Raw genomic sequence first — 16,157 nt, 5'->3', positions numbered from 1 at the left:
TTTTTACAGGGGGCAGGGTGGGAGGAGGTGTAGTCTAGGTAGCTGTGGGAGTCGGTCGGTTTATAGTAAATGTCCGTGTTGATTCGGTCGCCCAAGATAGAAATGGAGAGGTCTAGGAAGGGGAGGGAGGAGTCTGAGACGGTCCAGGTAAATTTGAGGTTGGGGTGGAAGGTGTTGGTAAAGTGGATGAACTGTTCGACCTCCTCATGGGAGCACGAGGCAGCGCCGATACAGTCATCAATGCCTCGAGATTGAGGGGGGACCTGATTGAGGTTTACAAAATCATGAAGGGTATAGACAGGATGGATAGAGACAAGCTTTTTCCCAGGGTGAAGGATTCAATAACGAGAGGTCATGCTTTCAAGGTGAGAGGTGGAAAGTTTAAGGGGGATGCACGTGGCAAATACTTCACACAGAGGGTGGTGGGTGTTTGGAACACGTTGCCAGCAGAGGTGGTAGAGGCAGGCACGGTAGATTCATTTAAGATGCGTCTGGACAGATGCATGAGTAGGTGGGGAGCAGAGGGATACAAATGCTTAGGAATTGACCGACAGGTTTAGACAGTACATTTGAATTGGCTCAGGCTTGAAGGGCCTGTTCCTGAGCTGTAAATTTTCTTTGTTCTTTGTTCTTTAACCTGTCCCACTTCTTCCACCATTTCACGAAATCATAGCCGATCTGTGATGTGATTCAATTTACCCAGCTTGGTTGTATATCCATTAATGACTTCGATGGTCCAAAACCTATCAATCTCACATTTAAATTAAGAATTAAACTCGCAATTGTTGGAAGGGTGATCAACCTTCGACCACCCATGTAAAATCTATCTCTAACTTTTGAGTATACTCCCTTAGTCCTAGCAACCTTAGTCAATAAAAAATAGATTCTCTCCATCTACTCCATCTCCAACTGTTTGCCTTATTGTCTTGAAAGCTTTAGCTAAATAATTCCTTGTCTTCTAAATTTCAAGGAGTACAATTTTGTTTCTTTTTCTCTTAATTCATTCCTAGATATGGGCATCATTGGCTTGGCCAACATTTATTGATATCACTAATTGTCCTTGAGTAGGTAATGGTGAGCTGCCATCTTAAACAATGTCAGTACACCCGCAATACTGTTTACAAGGAACCCAACAAAGTGTCATGTCAGTCTAATACCTCTCTGTAATTTAATCCTTGGAGTGTAGGTATCATTTTGATAAACTTGCATTCAAGCCTAATATATCTTTCTTAGAATATTCTGCCCAGAACTGCTTGTGATATTCCAGGTGAAGCCAAACCAAGGCTTCACGTAAAGTGGTGCTGGAAAAGCACAGCAGGTCAGGTAGCTTCCAAGGAGCTGCCCGAAAATCTGCCCGAAACGTCGATTTTCCTGCTCCTTGGATGCTGCCTGACCTGCTGTGCTTTTCCAGCACCACTCTAATCTTGAATCTAATCTCCGGCATCAGCAATCTTCACTTTCACCAAGGCTTCACATTGCTGAAGCATGGTTTCAAACTCTTTGTATTCTAGTCACCTTGCCATCAGGATTCTGGGTTAACTGTCATATATAGCAGAGAAAGGAGAAATGTTTATCCCCTATCGCCAGAACCAAGTGGAAGTTCCTGCTCTTTGTACAGTTCCTTGCATCATGTATTAACTTCAAAAACTGATAGATGATACCCTGAAGATCTGGCAAGGTCAATTACTGCAGCTCGATATACCTCCCATTGCTCAACTGAAAGGCAATTCATTGGGGAATACCACTTAGTCTTATGATTTATAGAAAAGACTTGGAAGATACAGTGACGCTCTGCGTTTTTGACGATTTTTTTTAACAGAAATTTTTAATTCTTCTGTTCTGATTCGGTGGCAGTCTCTACCTCCAGACCTGGTAAGCAAATGTTTTGGTGATTTCAGTGGTTGCTGGAAGAACCAATGATCTGAAAAGCTCAATGATTAACTGGCTTACTTTATTTATCTCACATTAGTGCAAGATAGAACATCATGCTTCATATTTAATCAACATTTATTTCTTAATAAAAGCTAAATGTGGACTATTGCTTTTGGTTCTGGATGTACAAAAAGGTAGAAGTCAACATTTCTTTCACAGATTGCAGAAAGAGTGTATTATTTTCGTGGGGGTTCATCTCCAAGCAGTGGAGTCCTTTCAAGGATGGAGTGAAGAGAATCAGGTGCTGGTCTTGATGAAACTCTGAAGGAGTTTGCGTGTGTTTCTTTTTCCCCTGGTTTAGTGCCATAAACAGCCAACACCACAGCACAAATTGAAAATGACCTGGAGAGCTGGTTGCAAGGAATGGGCTGAATATTCATGAACAAATTGGCACAGTGGCTCATTGGTTAGTATGGCTGCTTCATAGCACCAGGGATCCGTGTTCGATTCCAGCCTTGGATGACTGTCTGTGTGAAGTTTGCACATTCTCCCCAGGTTTCCTCTGGGTGCTCTGGTTTCTGACCACAGTCCAAAGCTGTGCAGGTTAAGTGAACTAGCCATGCTAAATTGCCCATAGTGTCTAGGGATGTGCAGGTTAGGTGGATTAGCCATGGGAAATGCAGGGTTACAGATCTGGATGGGATGCTCTTCAGAGTGTTGCTGTGGACTTGATGGACCAAATGGCCTGCTTCTATACTGTTGGGATTCTATGATTGAATAATAAATGATTGATTCTTGAGATCTGCTGTCAAATTCCCTATCCCCTGTTTAGCTTCAATAACTCCACTGAGCCTGTTAAGTGCAATATCACATGTTGATCATTGCACAAAAGAGTGTTAATGACAGAGGCACGGAACTGGCTTAGTATCAGTCCCTTGCCCTTTATGCATAAGCAATACTATCATACAGGTAGTTTTTTGAACAGATATTCTTCGCAAGTGGACACTGTTAGCAAGACGAGAATTTATTGTCCATTGGAAGGGAATGAACAGATGTGTGAAGAGAGACTGGATTGTTTAATTGAGTTTAAGGGCAGCATGGTTCAGCTGCTCCTATTTTCTATGTTTCGATGTGATAATGACGAGCTGTCTTGACTATCTGGAATTTGCACAGTGATGGTACAGCATTGGTCGATATGGAGTTCCAGGTTTTTGACCCAGTGATATGGCCTCTTCTTAAATACAGCATGGTGTCTAAACATCATGACATGTGCCATTGATTCCCAGGATCTTTTTGGAATCTTGATGGCACATATTCAGGAAGCAATCCCGGCCTCAGACTGGATGGTACATACACATGTGCTTCATTTATTGTAACCTTAAAAATTCCAACAACATACAATTATGTGTTACTGTTAGCACAGCAAAATGTTCCAGGTGTTTCAAAAGACCATTAATGATCAAAGTGGGTAAATTTTAGGACAGATGACCAAAGGCTGGGTCGGAAATGTAAGTTTGAAGGAATATTCTAAAGTGCAGTTTGAGAGGTTAGGGGAGGAATTACAGAGATAATGGCTAAAGCAGATTGAAGGGAAGCTGCACCCATCCCTGTCTACTTCCTCACAATAGTAGCCACAATGTTAGAGTGATTAAAATTGAAGATGTGCAAGATGATAGGATCATCATAGAATCCCTACATGTGGAAACAGGCCATTTGGCCCAACAAGTCCACACCGACCCTCTGAAGAATATCCCATCCCCCTACACATCCCTGAACGCTACGGGCAATTTAGCATGGCCAATTTATTTAAACTGCACATCTTTGGCGTGTGGGAGGAAACCAGAGCACCCGGAGGAAATCCACGCAGACACGGGGAGAATGTGCAAACTCCACACAGGTCACCCGAGTCTGGAATCAAACCCAGGTCCCTGGTGCTGGTGCTGTGAGGCAGCAGTGCTAACCACTGAGTCACTGTGCCAGCCGAAAGCAGACGCCTTGAAAGCGTATATAGCTCAGAAGAATTTCGAAATAGTGAGGGGCAAAACTGTGAAATGATTTGAAAGTGAGGATGAGAATTTATAATTGAGCTATTATCAAACCCAGTGAGGAGAATTTTGTACACACAACAGGGAGCAGATGACTGGATGTTTTTGAAGATAACACAACATCTTTGGAGCCAATGGCTTGACACTGAAAGCATACGTGAACATTGTCTATAGGCTTGAGGTAATTCAGGAATATGAGAAACTGTGGATTGGTTGAAACATGGAAGACAAAGGAACAGAAGTAGGCCACGCCATCCATGAGTTTGCTCCACCATTGACTGAGATCATGGTTGTTCTGAGAATCCTCAATTTCACTTTCCTGCCTTTTCACATGACTCTTAATTCCTTCGGCGATTAAAAATCTATCTCAGCCTTGAATGTATGGAATAACCCAGCATCAATAGTCCACTGTGGTTAAGAATTCCCACAGATTCACACCTTTAGGGTGAGAGGGGAAAGATATAAAAGAGACCTACGGGGCAACTTTTTCACGCAGAGGGTGTTGTGTGTATGGAATGAGCTGCCAGAAGAAGTGGTGAAGGCTGGTACATTTACAGCATTTAAAAGGTATTTGGATGGGTATATGAATAGAAAGGGTTTGGAGGGATATGGGCCAGGCGCTGGCAGGTGGGACTAGTTTGGATTGGGATATCTGGTCGGCATGGACGGGTTGGACTGAAGGGTCTGTTTCTGTGCTGTACATCTCTATGACTCTAAAGAATTCCTCCTCATCTCTGTCTTCGATGGGTGATCCCTTACTCTGAGACGATACCCTCTGATCCTGGACTCTCCTCCAAGGGAAACAACCTTTCTTCAACGAACCTGTCAAGTTCCCTAAGAATCTTATATGTAGCACAAACCATTTGGCACAGGACCTAGAGATTGTTTTCAGTGTCATTAACTGGGGAGGAACTTGATGGGGTGTCTCCCCACTAACGTAGAAACTGCCAATTTTGACATTTTTGATGGCGTGGTTTGTATTATAATCAAGTTATCAGCTTTTCTGGGAATAAAAGCAAAATGGAACAGATGTGGAAATTTAAAATAAGAGCAGACTGTTGGAGAAATTCAGGTCTGGCAGTACCTGTGGAGGGGAAAAGTAAGTTACTATTTTGAGTCCAATACAACTCTTCTACAAAACTGAAGTAAAATCCTATTGGACTTGAAACATTAACACTGTTCCTCTCTTTCAACAGATGCTACCTGATCTGCTGGATTTCTTTGGCATTTTTTGTTTCTAACCACAGAGAGGTTGAAAATTATTCCAGCCAGTGAGATTTCAAACAATAAAATTGCTTCAGAAAGAAGAAAATATTGGTTTTGGCAAGTGCTTGGAGAGTATTTGATAACTTTACATGCAACCCTCTGAGACTGCTATCCTCATTCAGTTGTGATCTTTGTATATTCCCAGTTTTGTTTACTTTAGCCGCCTGGATCCTAAGATAAGGAATTCTTTCCTGAAATAGTCATGATTTGGAGATGGCCGGTGATTGGACTGGGGTGGACAAAGTTAAAAATCGCACAATATCAGGTTATAGTCCAACAGGTTTATTTGGAAGCACTAGCTTTCAGAGTGCTAAAGGAGCAGTGTTCTGAAAGCTAAGTGCTTCCAAATAAACCTGTTGGGCTATAACCTGGTATTGTGCGATTTTTAACTTTCCTGAAATAGTTCTTTCTCTCCTTCCTCTTTACAGATACTCCCATGCCAAGCTTTGAACAACCATCTCAGTATCTCTTTTGTTTGGTGGGGTGTTAGTTAGCTCATTTGGCTGGATAGTTGGTTTTTACATAGTATAGGAAACAGTGATTGGTTCAATTTTCATATGTGCTGACATCCACATCGAGGCTCCTCCTTCTCATCCCTATGTTGGATTTGTATTGACCCTGTGGTTAAACTCACCACCAATTACCAACTCTAATGAGACAGTAGCTTATGTTCCTCTGGGACAGTAGCAACTTTTGTATCTCCCTTAATGGCTCAGTGATTTTATTTTTGTCTTATAACCCTCCAGTAAAGCTCCATGAGATGTTTGGTCAAAGGTACTATATAGGTGCAACTTTAGCCTGTGAGTTTCTGAAGCAATGCTGTAGCAGTGCAAACATGAAGAGGTCAGTTTGCTGAGTTGGTTAGACAGCTGGTCTGCAATGTAGAGTGACCACTGAAATGTGGGCTCAGTTCCTGCATCAGCTGATGTGACTGTGAAGGACTCTCCTTGTCAGTCATTCCACTTGCATGGTGCATAGTAAACCTTAGGTTAATTAAACAACCACTAGCTCTCTCTCATGAGGAAGCAGCCATATAGTTTGTTAGGATTTGACTTATTATTGTCACATGTACTGAGAAACAATGAAAAGTATGGTTTTGCGTGCGATCCAGGCAGATCCCACCATACATAACTGCATCAGGGTAATACAACAGAATGCAGAATGTAGTGTTACAGCTACAGAGAAGGTGCAGAGAAAGATCAACCGTGACAACGGTACCTTTATTTACTTTACATTTGGATAATATTTTAAGATGGAAACAATACAGATCTATGAGGGAAGAGATGAAGAGTGAGACTAACTCAGTTATGTGGTACAGTTTCGATGGGCCAAATAGCCTCTTTCTCATTTTATTATTGTACAATTCTCTGATTTGTAAGAGGAACGTTGACTGATAATACATTTCTTGTATACTGTCATGGGATGTGGGCATTGCTGGCTGGGCTACCATTTATTGTCCATCCCTAGTTGTCCTTGAGAAGGTGGTGGTGAACTAACATCTTGAACCACAGCAATCCATGTGCTGTAGGAAGACCCACAATGCCATTCAGGAGGGAATTCCAGGATTTTGGTCCAGTAACACTGAAGAAACTGATATATTTCTAAGCCACGATAGTGAGTGGCTTGGAGGGGATCTTGCAGGTGATGATGTTCCTATGTACCTGATACCCTTGTCCTTCTAGATAGAAGTGGTGGGGTATCGAAGGTGGTCTCTGAGAATCTTCGATGAATTTCTACAGTGCATCTTGTAGATGGTATGCACTGCTGCTACTGAGCTTCACTGGTTAAAAGATTGGATGCTTGTTGATGTGGAGCTAATCAATTGGATTGGATGGTGTCAAGCTTCTCGATTGTTGTTGGAGCTGCACCCATTCAGGCAAATAGGAAGAATTCTATTGCACTCCTGACTTTGCCTTGTAGATGGTGCACAGATTCTGGGGAGTCAGAAGGTGAATTACACTCTGTAATATCCCTAGACTCTGACCTACTCCTATAGCTACTATATATATGGTGAGTCCAGTCACGTTTCTGGTCCATGCTAATCCCCGGATGTTGATAGTGGAGAATTCAGTGATAGCGACATTGTCAGCATGGTTAAGTTGTCTCTTATTGGTGATAGTCATATTCCTGGCCTTTGTGTGGCATGAATGTTATTTGCCATTTGTCAGCACAAACCTGGATATTGTCCTGATCCTGTTGCATTTGAACCTGGACTGTTTCAGTGTCTGAGGAGTTGCGAGTGGTGCTGAATGTTGTGCAGTCATTGGCGAACACCCCACTTCTGACCTTATGATGGAGGGAAGTAAGAAGAATGAAGGGATGTAGTATATTCTTTTATTTGGTAGGTTGATCCTCAGTTTTGTAATGGATGTAATATTTGATTCCATTCATTTTGCCTTGTATAATTGTTTGTAGCCATATTATATATATCTCTTACAGCATATGGTCTGAATATCTTTTGCTGCTATTCTGATTAAAGTTACTGTTCCTTGATGAGTGCCTACCTGCTTGTCGTGACAGACAGGCTAAATGGTTTTGTTATATAATTTGTATTCTCTTTTATAAATTCCAAAACATACCTGAACTGGTGTCACTTTTAAACAACGTGAAATGTTTGTGCATTTTCATGAGCTCATTCAATGTGTATTATTGCCTGGTAAGGTTGCAGCCTTTCAATAGCCTTTGTAACCCTTGTATTTCTCATGTAAAATCTTGAATATGTGACTGTGTCTCCTGAACTCATTAAACTCTGTGCTCTGAGATGACACAAAAATTAAAGGTTGTTGAATCAGCCAAAAGCTCTATAATTAAATGTAGTACGGCTGGTCTAGTTTTAAAATTCAGAGGAAAGAATAGGTTTCCTAAGGGGCTATGTGTTTGAATTTAAAGATCTTTACAGTCACTGGCAAATTATAGCATTTCAAATGAATATAAAAATACTTTGAAAAACATGAAAGATTCTGTGATAGATACTCAGAGAAATTTCCATCTGTTTGGAAATGAACACTTCCATGCACAATGCAATTCGGATTTTATGTAGCGTCAGTTGGGTTTCGGGTAGGCTGTGCAGGATTTGGGTTGGGGTCAATACGGTTTTGGATGCAGATAGTAGGGTTTCAATTGAAGCAAAAGGGTTTTGGGTGGGAGCAGTGAGGTTTTGAGTGACATGGGCAGAATTGAGTTTGGTATGGTTTAGGGTGATATCTGTTTTGGGGAGAATGATCATCATTTTGGAAGGGGTCAGTTGGGTTTTGTGTGGGAGCAGAAGAGTTTTGGCTTGGAGCAAATGAATATTGGATGAGTATAGTGTGGCTTTGGGGAAAGCAGAAAGGTTTGGGTGCCTAAATATAAGGTAACAGCACTACTTTGATGTAGCCAACTACAGTTCTGAGGAAGGGTCATTCAATCCGAAATGTTAATTCTGATTTCTCTCCACAATTCTGCTAGATTTGCTGAACTTTTCCAGCAATTTCGGTTTTTGTTTCTGATTTACAGCATCTATAGTTCTTTTGTTTTTTAACAGTTCAGCTGGGGATGAACACACATCCAATTTCCAAATTGGACATAAAGCCTTAAGAAGTTGTTATTATTTAAAACTTCAGGCAGATTGAATATCTTTGAATGCAATTAATACACTAAAATATATTGAGCCTGATAACTGATTCATCATTTATGTCGCACCCAAAATAAGTTGCTTGGAAATGTGATGAAGATTAAACAAAATTTATTTAAAAGGACAGGTCAGCTTTAGTAGCCAATGAAAACTGCTAAGAAAATTTGTTAAGAATTTACTTGTTAATATTGTCAAAGTTAATTCCTAGACTATTGTCCAAAAATGTGATGTCGTTGGTAGGAGTATTCAAGAGCAAGTCACAGATACAAAGCAAAGTTATTCTGTCTCAGGTGAGCGACGAGGGACATCAGAGAGAGTAGATAAGTGTTCTCAGTAAGCTCACACATCTATCATCTCCTCAAACTGTCAAACAAATCTACTTAGAGTCATGGAGTCATAAAGATATATAGCATGGAAACACGCTTCGGTCCAACTCATCCACTCAACCAGATATCCTAAATTAATCTAGTCCTGTTTGCCAGCATTTGGCCCATATCCCTCCAAACCCTTCATATGCCCATCCAGATGCCTTTTAAGTGTTGTATGTGTACTAACCCCCCCCCGCCGCACCTCCTGTGGCAGCTCATTCTATACCACCCCGTGCATGAAAACATTGCTCCTTAGATCCCTTTTAAATCTTTCCCCTCCCACCTTAAACCTATGCACTCCAGTTTTGGACTCCCCAACTCTGGTGAAAAGACCTTAGCTGCTCACCCTATCCATGCCCCTTATGATTTTATAAAACTCTATAAGGCCAACCCTCTGCCTCCAATGCTCTAGGGAAAGTAGCCCCAGCCTATTCAGCCTATCAAGCCTATCCCTATAGCTCAAACCCTCCAACCTTGGCAATATCCTTGTAAATCTTTCTGAACTCTTTTAAGTTTCAGAACATCTTTCCTATAGCAGGGAGACCAGGACTGGACACAGTCTTTCCAAAGTGGCCAAACCAATGTCCTATGCAGTCACAACATGATCGCCCAACTTCTATACTCAACGCTCTGACCAATAAAGTCAAATGTACGAAACACCTTCTTCACTCCCCTGTCTACTTGCAACTCCACTTTCAATGATCTACAAACCTGTACCCCAAGGTCACTTTGTTCAGCAATACTCCCCAGGACCTTATCATTAAGTGTATAAGTCCTGCCCTGATTTGCCTTTCCAAAATACAGCACCTCGCATTTATCTAAATTAAACTCCATCCACCACTCCTCAACCCATCAGCCCATCTGATCAAATTCCTGTTGTACACTGAGGTAACCTTTTTCACTGTCCACTATACCACATATTTTGGTCTATCTGCACTTATGAGAATGGCAAGTTATTAAGGCACCAAGGAATGGTATGCTGTTGCCAGCCACAATGAGATCCTTAATGGTGTAGAATTTGAGCTATCATATATGTCATCAAACTGTCACTGGTCATAGTAATATAGGACAACATAAGATATAATGCACAGTAACAGGCCACAATCTGTTCTACAATCTCACCATTTTTGGATAATAACTGTTCTTCTGAAATTCCCTGTTAGTTTTCCTAGTTACCATCTTCTTTGGATGCCTTCTAGCTATATCTTCCCCATTGGAGGAGTCATTCCATCTATATCCATTCTATCAAAACTTATGTAATTTTAAAGAGCTCTATTAGGTCAAACCCCAACTTTGTCTTTTCAATGGAAAGTAAAGACAATCTCACTGGGTCTGTTTTCATAGAACATAGAACAATACAGCGCAGAACAAGCTCTTCGGCCCTCGATGTTGCACCGACCTGTGAACTAATCTAAGCCCATCCCCCACCTATCCCATCATCATCCATGTGCTAATGTGGCTGAGTTAAACTACATCAGTAGACAGGGCATTCCATGCCCTTAACATTGTCTGAGTAAAGAACCTGCCTCTGACATCTGTCTTAAATCTATCACCCCTCAATTTGTAGCTATGCCCCCTCGTACAAGCTGACGTCATCATCTTAGGAAAAAGACTTTCACTGTCTTACCCTATCTAATCCTCTGATCATCTTGTACGTCTCTATCAAATCCTCTGATCATCTTGTACGTCTCGATCAAATCCCCTCTTAGCCTTCTTCTCTCAAATGAGAACAGACGCAAATCTCTCAGCCTTTCCCCATGAGACCCTCCCCCCAGACTAGGCAACATCCTGGTAAATCTCCTCTGCACGTTTTCCAATGCAAACCCTTGTAATTTTTCTCTGCTTCTTCTCCTGAGCCTTGAGCTGCATTTTGTAAAGCAACCAGAAATACCCTAATGTAAATGTGGATTAACCAAGATTGGAACATAGGAGCATAAGACATAGGAGCAGAAGTAAGCCATTCAGTCCATCAAGTTAGCTCTGTTAATCACTGAGTTCATGACTGATCTAATGATTGTCAACTCCACTTTCCTGCCTTTTCCTTACAAGTCTTGATTCCCTAGCTATCTCAGTGTATGCAATCCCAGCCTTGACACTCCACCTCACTACCTTTGAGAGAAGAAATTCCTCCTCATCTCTGTCTTAAATATTCAATCATCTGTGATGATGCCCTCAGGTCCTAACCTCTTCCACAAGGGGAAACAACTCATCCACATCTACCCTGTCAAGTCTGCTAATAACCTTGTACGTTTCAATAAGATTATCTCTCAGTTTTTTTGAATTTCAATGTGAACAGGCCCAACTGACTCAACTTCTCCTTTCAAGCCAATCCTGCCATACCTGAGATCAGCCGAGTGAGCTTTCTCTGGTCTGCCTCCAATGCTAGTGTATCTTTCCCAATAAGGGCCCCAAAACTATTCCCAGTGTTCTAGCTGTGATACAATTTTATCATAACATTCGTACTTTTTAATTTGATTCCTTTGGCAGTAGAGCCTAGTGCTTGGTTTGATTTTTAGTGTTCTGTTAACCTATAGTGCGACTTTTCGTGATTGGTGTGTCTGCACTAGTCCAGCTGAATTTGCACATTCCAACTAATATATGACACCCTCGGTTTCTTACCATAATATGCAAGCTCACATTTATCTGTGTGAACTTTATTTGCCTACAATTTGCTATTTCCACAATTTTCTTAATGTTCTCCTATAATTTATTATGTTATACCTCAACATTGATAGTTCCTCCTTCCTAACGTCCACCTTCCTTCAGATAGAGAAATAAATTCTTTCTTTTCTGATTTCGAGAAACTTTTCTCATCCTTCACACATTGACAAAACAGTTCCCATCATTTCATCTTGTTTTACTTTCCAAGAGGATTGGTTAATATCTGAAGCATACTGACACATCTTGATGGCACCATTATAAAGAATATTTTTTTTCCTCTGTCTTTCTGTGTATTTGATAGTGAACTGAAATGGGGAAAAAGCTGGTTTAAAGCCAAGGATTATGGCAGTTTTGAAAGGCAAATGACCAGATGCTCATTGTAAGTGCTGTTTACACAGTTGCTTGTTCACGCAAATAGTAGAAGCTTGATCTGCAGATGAGCTGGAGCCAATGGGTTTGCATGAATGTAGCTTTGGCTAACAATAAATAGCTGACTGGTTCATGAACTAGTAACTGGCTATTGAGGACAAAGGCTTTCTGCCTGCCAACAGTTTCATGATTGACTCCCAGGGAGCTGAGCCATTTGGGATGAGATGTTTAGGAACCATCATTCCTCTTGAGGAGAAGGAACTGATTGTGCTCTGCAGTAAAAAGCATCTTAAGCCTGAAGATAACTTATTTATTTCCCTTTTCCAGTTGATATAGGCTGTGATTTTTAATTGATTACCCAAAGACCTTTACAAGTATGAATCAGTCCCCCTGTGCCTTCTGCAAATGGGCGAAGTATCTCAAGAAGGAAGATTAAGAAGCAATGTTCAGATCATCTCAACAAATGCTGTGAACAGGGAGCACTAAGCTTCCTGGTCTTTTCCTCTGCTTATAGCAAACATTTATTTGTTTCCCTGCCAGAATGTGTAAAAGGGAATTTTATAAGAGACTCAGAGTTTTAATGAATGGAATTACACATTGAAAATTCTTAGTTGTTTATTTATTGCTTGATTAATTTTTTTGTCATATGTACTGAAGTACAATGACAAGGTTTATTGACGAGCAGTACAGGTAGATCATAATAAGCAAGGATGTACAGATCAAAAAGACTTAGAGGCATTCAGGTGACAATATACAGAGCACATGCTAGGTGAGATCAGCGATAGGCAGATCAGCATTATTTGAGGCTAGAGAATCCATTCATCAGTCTAATAATAGCCGGGAAGAAGCTGTCCCTGAATCTGCTGGTGCATGTGCTCAGGCTTCTGTATCTTCTCCCTGATGGAAGGTTATAGAAGATCAATACTGGGATGCGATGGGTCTATGATGATGTTGACAGCCTTTCCGCAGTAACGAGCCATGTAAATGGAGTCCATGGATGGGAGGTTGGCTCCCTTGATGGTCTGAGCTGTGCACACCATCTTCAGTAATTTCTTACAGTCCAGGCCAGAGTGGTTGCAATACCAGGCCGTATGCAACCTTTTCTGTAATTAGAACCTATTTGTAATAAATAATAATTTTTGTTAAATTCAGTAACATAGAATCCCTACAGCGCACAATGAGGCTATTTGGCCCATTGGGTCTGCACTAAACCTCCAAAAAACATTGCACCAGCCCCTTACCCTCTTCCCTGTAACCCTGCATTCACCATGGTTAACCTACCTAGCCTGCACATCCCTGGACACGAGAGACAATTTAGCCTGGCCAATCCACCTAACCTGCAACATGGTCCATGCTTTCCATGGCACTGAGTCTAAAAAGGAGGAAACCGAACAAAACGGTTTTTGACTTTTGTGGTGACTCCAGGAATAGCAGAGTTTGATTTTCACTGCACTCCCTCAGTAAGGTTTGGCAGCTTCCTGATGTTTGATCATGCAGGGACGGGACAACAAGAGTTGCTTTATTTTAGTCAATCTAGGTTGGTCAGGAGGGGACAACTGTGCTTCTTCTCTGTGAGTGAGGAGGGAAAATCTGACCACACTTGCCTCTGTATTGTGCAATCAGTCGCTGTGGAGTGAAGTGCGGGATGGAATAAGAGGATTGTTGATGGCTGTTCAAAATGATTTAATAACTGAGACATGGTGATAGTTTGCCTGCGTCCAATCTCTGTCAGAGGAGTAATTTGAGTTTCAGAACACCAACCAAGGCAGAATAAATGACATCTGCTTTTTTTCAAAAAATATGTGCTCATCAAATCAATACACAACCTTACGCTCATACATTACCAAGGTATAGTTTTCTCCATTTTCAGTCTACTAACCAGGGAATAGAATATATGGCTTCAAAAACTTAATGGTATACTTGTAGTCATCACTGTGGGAGCACAAATGAGCAAATGCCTTTGTTCTGTAGTATTAGAGGACAATAGTCAACAGAATTATTGCACTCTGCCATCATTTACTTAAGACAGCATTTGCAGTAATTATATAGCTGAAACACCAGGGAAATCGTTTTTATGCCACACAGCTACATTTTAACTGTCTCAGATAAATGTTTAACCTAAGCAGCATAAAATCATAAATTCGTCACTTCACAGCAACTCTTTGATTCAATCTTTAACTGAGGTACTTATAAACAGACAGGTGATGTACTGCATTTGCTGTGCTATCCTGCTTTTGCTGTATAAGTGTCTATCAACATTGTGAGACTAGATCTAGTGCTTCGTGCTCCACACCATGCATGCATAATGAAAGATCTGCATTTAAATAGAACCATTCATAATCTTTGAGTATCTCCAAAGTGCTTTGCAAACATTTACATTGTTTAAAAGTGTTATCACTGTTGGACTGCAGGAAATGTGGAAGCCAATTTATGCACAGTAAAAACCCACAAATTGCAAAGCGATGATGATTAGATTCTTTGGTATTTGCAATATTGATTGAGAGGCAAGTGTTACCTAAGAAACAAAGGACAACTTCTCCAATTTTCAGAATAGTGTCTGCAATTTGGGGTGGCACAGTGACTCAGTGATTAGCTCACAGCGTCAGGGAGCTGGGTTTGATTTCCACCCTAGGGTGACTGTCTGTGTGGAGTTTGCACATTCTCCCCGTGTCTGCATGGGTCCCCTCCTGGTACTCTAGTTTCCTCCCACAGTCCAAAGATGTGCAGGTAAGGTGCATTGGCTGTGTTAAGTTGCCCATAGTGTTCTAGGGATGTGCAAACTAGGTGGATTAGCCATGGGAAATGCAGGGTTACAGGGTTAGGATGGGTTTGAGCAGGATGCTCTTCAAAGGATCAGCGTGGATTCGATGGGTTGAATGGCCTGCTACCATACTGTAGGGATTCTATGATCTTTTACATCGATCAGACAAGGCCACTGCCCAAGGTATCATCTGAAAACCTCTCCCTCAGTACTACACTTGCATGACAAGAATTTGTGCTTACTTGTGCGAGAGTGTGACTTGAACCTACAAAGTACCGACCGAGGTGAGAAGTGATCACACTATGTGTGTGTGTCATTTGCTTCAGCGGTGATCAGAGAGCTGGGTCACCTGTTAACACTTCAGCTCTCCAGTATCATCTCCAATCCTGAAGACAGCAAAAGAGGTTAACGTTACATCTCACTTTTACATGACTTCGGGACATTCCAAAGCACTTTGTAACCAAGGTGCTGCTTCTGAAATCTTGTCTCCCTTAGATTGAAGTAAATTAAGTGGGCATTTTGTCTCCAGCAAGCTTCCGCAAACAACATATAGTCAATGATAACTGGAGGAATAGTGGAGGAGGAACAAGAGTGATAGATGAACTCAATTGCAGTAAAATCATGCATTATATTCAGAGTGCCAGTGCGTGGTGATACTGCATGTAACATGTGGAATAACACTTTTCTCTGTATTTTTATATACATAAGACAATAAATCTAAATCTTGAAAGTTTAAAGCCACATTAATGAATGTATATTCTTAGTGAATGTTATTAAGGGATAGATATTATCCAAGAGTCTGGAATACTTCCTGTGCTCATAGTTAATATGTAGCTTTAATAAACATACAGGAGAACAGACCAGACTGCAGTTTAATATCTCTTCTGAAATACAGAATATTTCTCAATTGCTTCCCTCAGCAATGTATGTCAGCCTAGATTTCTATGTTCATATTTCTGCTGTAGGACTCAAACCAACAACCAATGGGCTCAAAAACAAGAATGTCACTAATTCATAGGTAAGACAGACAGGGAGTCTAAATTATATGCACGTGAATAACCTTGATCCTTTAATTGCTATAACGGTTGATAAAATCAGCCGTGTAATATGGAGCTGTACATATTACAAAACATCCTGATTCAATTCGAGGTCTGTATTGAGCTTTATCTATTACACAACAAGCCAGCAACTGAGCCCAGGTT

General features: G+C 41.1%; 1 long non-coding RNA gene across 1 annotated transcript; it reads right to left on the bottom strand.

The window, feature by feature from the left end:
• Positions 1–12,797: 12,797 nt before the first annotated feature.
• LOC148148241 (uncharacterized) lies at positions 12,798–15,325 on the bottom strand. The gene is made up of 2 exons (XR_015758997.1): positions 15,198–15,325; positions 12,798–13,310 (listed from the first exon to the last, which is right to left on the bottom strand). It is a non-coding gene; the product is annotated as an uncharacterized LOC148148241 (long non-coding RNA).
• Between the last annotated feature and the right edge of the window lie 832 nt (positions 15,326–16,157).

This window comes from Chiloscyllium plagiosum, unplaced genomic scaffold (assembly GCF_037043375.1).
Source record: "Chiloscyllium plagiosum isolate Xiang-an unplaced genomic scaffold, Cpla_swu_hap1 HiC_scaffold_13, whole genome shotgun sequence".
In the NCBI taxonomy this organism is placed as follows: domain Eukaryota; kingdom Metazoa; phylum Chordata; class Chondrichthyes; order Orectolobiformes; family Hemiscylliidae; genus Chiloscyllium; species Chiloscyllium plagiosum.
This window is presented reverse-complemented; position numbering and strand designations above follow the sequence as displayed.